We start from the raw sequence: 12,530 nt of genomic DNA on the forward strand, positions 1-12,530 counted from the left end.
AAGACTTTGTGACTGCTATTCGACAGTATCAATAGATTAGTAACAGGACTGGAAGGAAAAGGCTGCCCCTCCACCTCTCCAGAGATAAATAAAACTATTTTTATTTTTGCTTGTATCTGTGAATAAGTATACTTGATGGCTTTAGTTGGATGCCTCAAATGCCCTTTAAGATTTTCTTGGTATCTTCCCAGTCCAATCCGATACAGATAAATATCATCCTCGAGGTCATTATTTGCTGCAGTTAGTGGATTCATATCATTAAGCTTGAGACCACAATTTGGCATCAAGATTAATATTTGTATTGGATAATCATCAGAATCCTAGAGAATCTGTTATTGCTTTTGGCTTCACATAGGTCTCCTAGTTCTTTATCACTAAGTTTTGTTTTTTCCCCACACCCCATGATTTTGGATGTTGCTAGCTTGCATGATCAATTTTTCTTGTAAACACAAGAAATTTTAACAAAAAATATTAAGGTCATAATAATCATTTTCCTATACCATTAACTATATTTTGTGACAGCAAAAGTGGATCTAAAGTTGCTTAACAGGACTTTAAGATCCACTTTTGCTAAAGTCTCTGTGGGTAAGGTGAAATTAGTCTGTGTTGCTATGCTAGATAATGCAGTTCTTATCAATTCTGCATTGCTGGGGAAAATTAGAAGAAACAATAGCAATTTAAGTAACATTTTTCTTTATATTAAAAGTAAAGTTTTACATTCAATATGAATAAAATTATTAAATATGTATGGTTGCTTTGGGGCATAGTAATATGATGGTTGTAGTGAATGGAGGTTCATTCAGACTGTTCTGTAAAGTTATCATGTTAAAGAAACCAGGTAATTATTAATGTGTAAGTCTAACTTAAAGCAGAACATACTGGAGAGTCAATAAATACAGTTATTAGCTGTATAAGCAAATAGTGTGTGTGTGTGTGTGTGTGTGTGTGTGTGTGTGTGTGTGTGTGTGTGTGTGTGTGTGTGTGTGTGTGTGTGTGTGAGATATTAAAAAAATATGTTATATGATAGTTATCACAATAATATAACTATAAACAAAATTACAATTCATTAAAGATATATACAAATTATATATCTTTAATAATTTTATTCTTTATATAGAGGTACTAAATAAACATCAATTATAGATCACCACAAAATTAAAAAAATACCATACACCTTTTTATAATGAAATAAATATATAATTTTAAAAAAATATATGTAAGTTTAAGTAACTTAAACCCAAATTACTTGGCACACCTGGAATGTTATTATTATTATCAGCTGTATGGTGCAAGGAAGCCTGTGGCTTATGCTGCACCAGAAAAAAAAAAAAAAAACTTCTGAATTACCCTGAGAGAGAGAGAGAGAGAGAGAGAGAGGAGAGAGAGAGAGAGAGAGAGAGAGAGAGAGAGAGAGAGAGAGAGAGTAGAAGGAAATCACCAAGAAAGAGAAGAATGATGATATCCATCTCAGGACTCTGGGTGTGCTAAGCCCATACTCACCAGATGTGAGCCCCTGGGGTTAATTTTTGCGGCACCCCAGTTGAAAACCACTGGAACAGAGGATTAGAGTTATTGTTAAGTTATGTTTAATTAATATTGCATGTTAATTTCATTAACATGGATTATTAATTTCATCTTGCCAAAAGCCACCTGCTGAGTACTGGTTTCAGAGGTACAATGATTTTGCTTTATCGGATTATCTGCTGAAGGAATGAAATTACTAGTGCTGCAAAAGTGTTGACAGAAACAAATGATGATGGAGAACTGCTTAATTTTGACATCAGGACAATTTAAAGAATTTTGAATGATATTATATTTGTTTATAGTGAACATAGATGTATTTGCATTCTAATCAGATCATTTCCATCCCAAAAATGATGACATCATCATTTTTGGGATGGAAATATCTTTGGCTGTTAAACAATATTGAGATGAATGGAAACAGATTTATTAATTGAATGAAATTGGTGTCATTGTTGGTCACACAAAACACACAGTATGGCAAGACTCAATTGTCATGGATAGTAGAAATCTGTTTTTATGAGGATTATCTACAGGTTGGAAGTTTCCTTCAAAAGCCTTCAAACTTGTGGATAATTTTTAACCAGAAGTGAATCAGGCTCTGTTCCTGGCACAGAAATGCATTTTTCAGGCCAGAAGTGTATCATTAGCATTAGTAGAGGCATACGATGTAAGAATGCAAGCTTATGCAGAATCAGCCAAAAAAAAAACCTCCCCCTCCTATTTCACCCATCCATTAGTTCCAAATGCCTGTCCAGCTCAGCCTTAATTTTATTTAGGCTATCAACTTCCACAACAAAGGATGGAAGTCTGTTCCACCATTCAACTACCCGCAAATTTCCGCACATCTATTCTACAACTGTAGAATAGATATGCGGAATGTAGATAATATGTAAATAATAAAAATATTTTATATCAACATAGTTCCGGAAATGCTTGGTTTCCGAGTTTTGAAGATCTGTCTACATCACCTTATTCACTGTTCACATCACCTTATATTGTTCAAAATGTTCACCTTCTGCCTGAATACAGGCCTCACATCGATGTCGCATGGACTCATGAAGACAATGCCAAATTCCTGGCATGTTTCGTATTGTCTCACAACCTGCCACAGTTTGATTTTCCACATCAGAGAGTTTCCACATCAGCTATCGGAGTCGAATACACCAATGACTTTAAATGGCCCCACAAGAAGAAATCTAGTGGGTTTAAATCAGTGAGCGTGGAGGCCAAGCAGTTGGTCCACCCCTCTACTTCAGGAGTCGTATATCTTGGTCGTCCTCTGTCGGCAGCACAAGGTGTAAAAGTCCCATGTTCACAAAGGCGGCGACCGATATCTTCAAACATTTTCCTGTCTGGACATCTTCATTCTGGGAACCTTTCGTGATACAAATGACGAGCCTCCAGCGCATTTCCGTCCGCCAAACTGTACATAAAGTGCATATCCGCTTGCTCCTGATTTGAGTACATGGTCGTAATGGAAAACCACCAGATTCTGTTAGTACCTTGTGATGAAGGAAATCAATCACCTGCGGGAGATAAGACATTCCGGTTAATAACTCGGGAACCAAGCATTTCCAGAACTATGTTGATATGAAATATTTTTATTGTCTACATGTGAGGAACTTATTCCTGAAGTTTTGCCATATATTTTTGAGACACCCTGTATAGTATCACAAATACCTGGCACCAGAGTTCATGTAGGTTGGCAATCAATAGTTAAATTAATTATCTATTTTAACTACTTAGAATTTTCAAACGTAACGTTATAGTGTAATACATATAACTTAAACTAGATAGAAGATACGGAAATCATATAACGGAAACTTTGTAGGAGATACGAAATACATGTACCATAAGCTCAATAATGAAATACAGTCAAACTTGGTTATAATGAACATGGAAATAATGAGATCATGGCTGTAACGAGCAAAAAGCCATAATGTGATTTTAATTTATGCATATTTCCATACAATCACTCACTGTTATAACAAGCGTACCACATGGCTATACCGTACAAATTTTCGTAACTATGCAAACGTTTTTAATTGCTTGGGTAGTCAAAAAAACCCAATTCTTGGAATAGACAAAAATGAAAAGGACAACTTTGCTTTTATGACCACCCGCATCGGATTATCGGCAGGTTTATGATCTTGTCCTTTCAATAGTGCATTGAAATAGGGCTATACAATAGTGCATTGGTGTTCCGCTTGTTGCATTACCCTATTTACATATTGTCTTGTATTCACTGAGCCATAAATTTATTTAAGGACTAATAAGAATTTTGGAAATGGGACTTCTAAGAACTTTGTATGCAGATCACTTTATTGTTAAATCACCATATTGTCTTGTATTCATTATTGAGCTTATGGTACATGTATTTCGTATCTCCTACAAAGTTTCCGTTATATGATTTCCGTATCTTCTATCCAGTTTAAGTTATATGTATTACACTATAACGTTACGTTTGAAAATTCTAAGTAGTTAAAATAGATAATTAATTTAACTATTGATTGCCAACCTACATGAACTCTGGTGCCAGGTATTTGTGATACTATACAGGACATTTGTGATACTATACAGTGAATACAAGACAATATGTAAATAGAGTTCCGCTTGTTGCATTACCCTATTTACATATTGTCTTGTATTCACTGAGCCATAAATTTATTTAAGGACTAATAAGAATTTTGGAAATGGGACTTCTAAGAACTTTGTATGTATTTTGGGACTTCTAAGAACTTTGTATTAGCATTAGCATTAGCATTAGTAGAGGCATATGATGCAAGAAAGCAAGCTTATTCAGCATCAGCCAAAAAAAAAAAAAAAAAAAAAAAAACCCTCTCCCATTTCACCCCTCCGTTCGTTCGAAATACCTGTCCAGTTGAGCTTTAAATTTGTTTAGGCTATCAACTTCAACAACAAGTGATGGAAGTCGGTTCCACTAACCAACCACCCGCTGGCCAAAGGCAAATTTCCGCACATCTATCCGACATCCGTCCTTCCTCAATTTGAATTTATGCCCTCTGAGGTGATTATTCTGAGAAAGATGAAGAATCCCATTGGCATTGAGCATGCTCAAACCATTCAAAGCCTTATACACCTCTATCAGATCACCTCGCCGGTGCCTAGTCTCCAGACTCTGTAATTTGCAAAACTTAAGCCTTTCTTCGTAAGAGCAACCCTTTGTTCCATTTACTAATCTTGTTGCCCTTCTCTGTACCCGTTCCAGCAGCTCTACATCCTTCTTGAAATGAGGCCTAGAGACCTGTATACAGTACTCAAGATGTGGCCTAACCATTGCCTTATACAAGGGAATAATCACCTCCTTATCCCTGCTAGAAAAATTCCTATATATAATCGACAATACACCATGAGCTACTCTTGCAGCTCGTCTGCACTGCTCAGAAAACTTCATATCTGCCTGCACAACCACACCCAGGTCCCTTTCATTCTCTACCACTGTCAGTGTAGTACCACAGAGTTGATACGTTGATCTGGGGTTACTGTTTCCCATTTGTAGTACTTTACATTTGTCAATGTTAAATTTCATTTGCCACCTCTCAGCCCATCTGTTCAACCTTTCCAGATCCTGTTGCGCAGCATAGCGTCGGTAGTGTCCTTAACGACCCTGCCAACCTTTGTATCATCTGCAAACTTAGACATTAAACTTGATATCCCATCATCAATATCATTCATAAACACCGAAAACAACAATGGACCCAACACTGAACCTTGAGGAACTCCACTAATAACATTAGTCCACGTTGAGCAGTGTCCATTGATTAGCACTCTCTGTCTTCTGCCACTCAACCATCCCCTTATCCATAGCAGCAATTTGCCTCCAATGCCACACTGCTCCAATTTGTGCAGCAGTCTTCCATGTGCAACAGTATCAAAAGCCTTTCTAAGATCCAAATATATAATATCAAAGTTATTCCCTGCATCCAGTTCTTTTGTGACTACATCATAGTATCCAATCAAATTGGTCAGGCAAGACCTGCCCTTAACAAAACCATGCTGCGTCTGAGCTATAACTGAATTCTTGTCTAGATGATCCTGCAGTGCTTCTTTAACCAGTGCCTCCATTAATTTACCTGGAACAGAAGTTAAACTAACAGGTCTATAATTACTTGTCAGCCTTTGATCCTCCTTTGTGAATTGGGGTTACATTTGCACATCTCCAGTCTATGGGTACCTCCCCTGAGTCCAAAGAAGCTCTCATAATTATGGCTAGGGGTTTGCATACTTCCTTTGCTGCCTCCTTTAATATAACTGGATAGATCCCATCCACCCCAGGTGCCTTTTTTATGTTTATCCTCAACAATCTCTCCTCCACTTTCCTCTCAGTTATTACAAAATCATCCAGCTCACTGCCAATGTTTACTTTACCTACATCATTCTCCTTCCTGAATAACTCCTCATGCTTGAATGTAGATGCATAATACTCGTTTAGATTGTTAGCCACCTGAGCAGGATCCTCAACTGTTGAACCATCAATATCCAGTGGACCAATCTGATTCATCCCTTTCCTTCTCGAGTTCAAGTATGTAAAGAACTCCTTTCTGTTTTTCTTTGCATCCTTTGCCAAGGATTTTTCGTAGTCTGCCTTTGCCTGCCTAATCTCCTTTGTGACTTGGTTACAGACCAACTTATATCTATCATAGGCTTCCATGTCACCCATTAATTTGTATGTATCCCATGCATTTTTCTTCTCTGCCACATGTCTCATTAGTCCATCTGACAACCATTTAGGCCTAAACCTTGAACAATATTTCTTAGTTGGTATGTAAAGCCTGGTAGCCACCAAGATTAGTTCCTTGAATGCTTCCCATTTTGAGTTTGCTGTTGGTAACATCATCAGTTGGTCCCACTGTATAGAATTTAAATACTGTCTCAGACCATCATAGTCGCCTTTACGAAAACAAAAACCCTTCCCTTTACCTCTGATGGTAGTTACCTCCTTGAGTAAATCCCACTTCAACACACTGTGATCACTGCCACCTAGTGGTTCATTTATCTGCAGGTTCTTAATGCATGAAGAATCACTACTTATAATCAGATCAAGAGTATTGCTCCCTCTTGTTGCCTCACGAACATGCTGATGTAGAAAACAATCATCCAATAAATCCACAAAAGCCTTGCTAGTGTGCGAGTGACCAACCCACAAATTCCAGTCAATATCTGGGAAATTAAAATCCCCCATTATAAGACTCTCTGATTTACTGGCCCACTCTATTTCCCTGTACAATATATTATTATACTCATCAGAGTCATTAGGCCTATAGCACACTCCTACTCTCAATTTTGATTTCCCTATGCTTATGTCACACCAAACTGACTCGACACTGCCCTGTCCATCGATGTCAACTTAATTAATAGCATAACCCCTCCTCCCCTCCTGTCCTGTCTATCCTTTCTATATACATTGTATTCCCCAAATTCCAGTTCCGCATTACTTATATCTGTGTGACACCACGTCTCTGATATCCCAACAATATCTGCCTTTGATGTTTTGAGCAATACCTCAAATTCATCAAATTTATTTACCAAACTCCTAGCATTGGTGTACACGCAGGTATACATGCACCTGTTTCTATTCTTAGCTACCCTAACACAACCCATGTGTTTACTTGTAACGCAATGACTACCAGCAGTCTCTGAAATATCCTGCATCTTGTTTTTCAGACTTCTGCTCATTTGAATAGAAGCAGTGCAAGAATCACTTCCACCTCTGCCAGTGGCTACTGTTAATCTATTAGTCCTTGTATTCCCCCCAACTAGCAGTTTTCCGACCCACCTAACACTGCCTCGACAGCATCAGCAAAAATTCTTGCACCCTTTCTATTTAAGTGTATCCCATCCCTGTAGAAGCAATCTCTCCTGTTAACAAGTACAGTCCAGGCTGAAAAAAAATTCTACCCCTTGAGCCTTGCACAATCCCTCCAGGGCCGAATTGATCGACAAGGCTCTCATCATATACTCCCTCCTATCGTGTCTGGGCAGAATTGCAGACACTTTCAAGTTCAACCCTAATTCACGGCTTTTTTTCAACAGTGACCTGTACTTGCTAAGTAATTCCGCCGGTCTCCTACTCTTAATATCATTAGTGCCAACGTGTACAACTATATCACCTTTTGTGCCCTTAAAAGATGATATCCGCTCTACAACGTCATCAATCTTTGCCCCTGGCAGACATACCCTGGTCCTATTCCACCTATCCTTTTTACAAAGCATGTTCCCCGTTTCCCTGACAATAGAGTCACCAACAACTACTAGTTCCTGTGGGACCAGCGCATGACAGGGGCAGCCCCCTAGGGGGGCTGCCCCTGTGTTGCCTGATGACCAAGTGCAAGTTCTGGCGTTGATGTGGGCAGCTGAGAGCTTGATGGGCCCCTCAATTTATTTCCTTCGAGGGCATCGAGGGTATGCAGATCACTTTATTGTTATTCAGTTAGAAGGTAAAATCAGTTAGAAACAAACCCTTCCTTCGGAAACATGTCTACTAACAAAAGAAAGTGTTTCTCGATTCGCAAAAAAGTCAAAATTATTCATGAGAATGTGGTGCAAAAAATGTTGAAGTGTGTAAAAAGCTTTCTTTGTTCTCTTCAACAGTATTGACATTGTGAAAGAATAAACCTGTTTACATATCGGCACTGAAAAAGAACAACCTAAAAAAAAAATTAAAAAGTGCAAGGTTACAAACTTCAATGAAGCATTGCTTCAATGGTTCACTACACAAAGAAGTGCTGGATTTTCAATAGATGGTCCAATCTTGAAGATTCAAGTGGAAAAATTTGCTAAACAGTTTGGACGCTACGATTTTATATGTAATAATGGTTGGCTGGATCAATTTAAAAACCAAATACAAGCACAGGTCCTTGAGGTTGTCACAGACATTCTCTCTGATTTGCTTGACAAGCTGTACTTGCTACCTGGCAGTTTAACACGCTGATGGAACTGATATTCGGGTGACATTCAAGTGTCAAGTGGACCCAATTTTGGCAAAGTACGGATGATCTGTGACAGCCAAATCCTCTACTTGCATCTTCACGATGGTGGGACTGTTAGTAATCCTGGGTATAACCCCCATGCACAAGCACACTGTGGGTGACCTCATCAGCCAGTGTGATACCACCACTTTGCTTATTGGAGGCTTGAAGTGGTGGAACCCATGTTTAGTCTCCAGAGCTAAATGTCAACCCTTCCCCATCTCTTCCATCATGCAGTATGACTGATGACTTTTGAGATTATGACGGACATCATGGCACAATCCAATCTTCCTTACATTTCAATGGTATAGCTCTAAAACGGTGTTCGCAGGCCGGCTGCTAGTTAGTACACTGGATTGAACCTGTTTGTAACTCTTTACGAGGCTTCCGGCTAGCTAGTGTTTAATCTTGTTACCTCTACTCTCCCAGATAGTGACTGGAGGGAGTCTGAGTAGTGTGAAAGCGGGGGAGGCAGGGGCATTGTCGATACCACGTTATGTCAAGGATCTGGGTATATTCTTACCACGTGGACGCCATATCCAAAATTTCATTACTTCATACAGCATGTCTTCCCCCCCCCACTTTTTCTTGCTATTGAATACACCATGAATTGTCAAACTTAATAGAGTAAGCTTATCTGCGAATAGATCTAAGTCTCCCAAATACTTCCTAGTTCATTTCACAAATATACGTGGTCTCAATTCTAAATTCAAGATGTCCATTTCCACTTGCAGTCTGCCAAACCCCATGTACTTTTTCTGACAGAAACTGAATTATTGGTTGATTCAACCGCTCATCTCAATTGCCCAAATTATTTGCTGTATGATTCCTTTCGCCTCAAAGGTGGTACTTGTGCATATGTCCGTTCCGATATTCCCTGTCAGAGACTTGGTAATTTGGAATCTACTCTTTTCTATTTTCTCTGGTAAAATCTCTCTACCTCATTCTGTCAAATTCAACTGTTGTCTCTACCATTCTCCCAACTCAACTAATCACTTGGAGTTCCTCTCTCTTTGCAACTAGTCTTTCTCCAGTCCAACTTTCCTAACAGTGGAACATTAAAATCACCATGGAAAATTACCTCACTGAGGTCATTTTCTGTGGTGATTTTAATGTTCACAACTCTAGCTGGCTTCCGTTTTCTAGTCACACCGACCCAGCTGGTCGAGATGGTGAGGCTTTTGCAATTACTAATAACCATGCACAGATTGTTCATTTACCTACAAGAATACCGGACAATCCTAACAATGCAGCCAACAGGTTTGATCTTTTTCTCACAAACAACCCTTCTAAGTACACGGACGAAGTGACTGGTTTTTTAGGCACCTCAGATTACAACTTGGTGATTGTCTCTTCTCCAGTGGAGCCTTTATCTCATGGCTATTTGATATATATTTGGAAATTTGCTCATATCTAGCCAGTTCTTAAAAAGGGTGATAAATCTCTCCCATCCAATTATCGTCCCATTGCAATTACTTCTACTCTTTCTAAAGTAATGGAGAAATGAATTAACAGCCAACTCTTAAACTACCTAGAAACCTTCTGTTTGATCAACGATCATCAGTATGGATGCCATGAGCGTCAATCTACTGGTAATATTTTGGCTTATCTTACCCATTTATGGACAAATTCAATGGATAAGTTCGGTGAAACACAAGCAGTTGCTCTTGACATCTCAAAGGCTTTCGATCATGTTTGGCATAAAGGTCTTCTGAACACGTTGCCATCTTATGGTTTGCCAACCGTTTTTTGTAATTGGTTATCCAGTTTTCTCTCTGATTGCTCACTGAGGGTGATGTTAGATGGCTCTCTGTCTTCTAACTTCTCCACTAATGCTGGTGTCCCCCAAGGTTCAGTTCTTTTCCTCTTGTATTCCATTGACTGGAAATCCTATCCATAGTTTTGCCGATGATAGCACAGTGCATTCCACTTTCCAGTTTGAGAAACCTCACCTTACCCAATCAGCTTCAACTTCTCAAATATCCACTACCAATTCCTTAAATGCTGATCTCCAGGTAATTGTCCAGTGGGGAAAAGCCAACATAGTTGATTTCAGTCCTTCTAAAACTCAGTCTTGTTGTATATCTCGCAAAAAAGGGTTCTTCTGCTCCTATGCTTATCTTTGGTGACACTCCAATTTCTAGGCAAGATGTTATATCTCTTTTGGGGATTACCCTGACTTGTAATCTCTCTTGGCCCAAGCACATTACAAATATTGCTTCCTCTGCATCTAAAAAACTTGGTTTTCTCTTTTGCTCTCGGCGTTATTTTGCTTTCAAACAGCTGTTTACTCTGTACAAATCACAAATCCGCCCTACAATGGAATACTGTTCCCACATCTGTAGCAGCGCCTCTGTAGCCAGGTGGGCAGGAGCAGCAGTGTGTAGCACATGCTTCTTGATTAGACCGGGGTTCGAGCCCATGACCACCAAATACGGAGGATGCGGAAAGGTCAGGGAATGACCACCACATATTCCCCGAAGCAATAAGGCCTTAGTTGCTAATGCTCCTAAAAACCAAATAACAACAACAGCGTCTGGAGCGGTTCTCCCAAAACGTCTCTCAGGCTTCTGGATTCCATTCAGAAGAGGGCAGGTAGGGTAATTAATGACTCATCTCTAGCAGAGTCTCTCCACTCGCTGTCTCATAGATGCACTGTTTCTGCTGCATGCTTCTACAGATACTTCAATGGGCACTGTTCTTCTGAATTGGCTTCTATAATTTCCACTCTCTTTTTCAAAACAGTCCGAACACGTGCCGCCTCCCGCCAGCATCTATTTATTGTCCAACTTCAAACTCACAGAACCAACTTTTCATCTATCTCGTTTATTCATTTAACTCTGGAACAGCCTTCCTTCATACGTATTTCCTCAAAATTACAGTCTACAGAAGTTCAAGTCTAATGTCAACAAATATCTGCTTTTGTCTTCTCAACCTCCAACCTTATCATGGTACCAAGAACCTAAGTACTATATGTTCTAATAACTCTCGTGTTTGGGGTTTTCATAAAAAAAAAAAAAAAAAAAAAATTATTAATAGAAATAATATGTAGGTATATACTAATATATATTTCTCTTTAACGTTTCTTTTGTTTTTTGAGTCTATCTTTTTATCAAGTTATTGAGAATAAAGAAAAAATAGGAGTTAGATTTAACTCATCACTGATATAGTGAGGAATGGTTATAACGAGGAAATTTTTGTTTTTCCCCTTGATGCTCGTTATAACCATGTTTGACTGTATATATATATATATATATATATATATATATAGTGTTATTACTGCATTGGGATATAAGTTTAGTATAATATTTTTAATTGTATTTATGGCTTTGTCAATAATGAAATGCAGTTGAACTTGAAATTGAATCAAAATCATGCCTCATATGAGAGCAGCAAAGCAAAAGGCTTAAGGTAGTGGGAGAACTGTGGGGGTTGTTCTCTGAACCACAGCCTTTTGAAATGTGCTGCTTATTTGATGTTTGTGGAGCTATCAGGAGCGAGACATGATATTGCCAAAGGTGTGGTAATATCAATATAAGGAGTGTGAGGATGTTAGGTGCCAACATCCTCACACTCTCAGCTGCCTACATCAACGATAGAGCTTGCACTTGAACATCAGACAACACAGCGGCAATCCCACTGGAAGAATGCACTAGTACAGGAATTAGTTGTGGTCAGTGACTTGACTCTATTTTCGGGGAAATATATTGTGCAAAGAGGTTAGGTGAAATAGCACCAGGGTATGTCTGCCGGGGGAAAAGTTGATGATGTTGTAGAGAGAGAGAGAGAGAGAGAGAGAGAGAGAGAGAGAGATCTTTTAAGATCACAAAATGTGATATTGTTGTGCACGTTGGCACTAATGGTATAATGAGTAGGAGATCTGCGGACTTACTTAACAAATACAGATCAATGTTGAAAAAAAGTCACGAGTTAGGGTTAAAATTGAGTGTCTGCAATACTGCCCAGACGTGATGTGAGGGATTACACGATAAGGTCATTGTCAATCATTTCAGCCCT

General features: G+C 38.8%; 1 protein-coding gene across 1 annotated transcript in view; it reads left to right on the forward strand.

Annotated features, from left to right (window-relative positions):
• LOC150085465 (uncharacterized) overlaps positions 1-12,530 on the forward strand; it is a 515,305-nt gene that overhangs the window by 182,384 nt on the left and 320,391 nt on the right. The gene's annotated exons all lie outside the window — the stretch shown is intronic.

This window comes from Mastigoproctus giganteus, chromosome 5 (assembly GCF_048544385.1).
Source record: "Mastigoproctus giganteus isolate SK-2022 chromosome 5, ASM4854438v1, whole genome shotgun sequence".
NCBI classification, from domain to species: Eukaryota; Metazoa; Arthropoda; class Arachnida; order Uropygi; family Thelyphonidae; genus Mastigoproctus; species Mastigoproctus giganteus.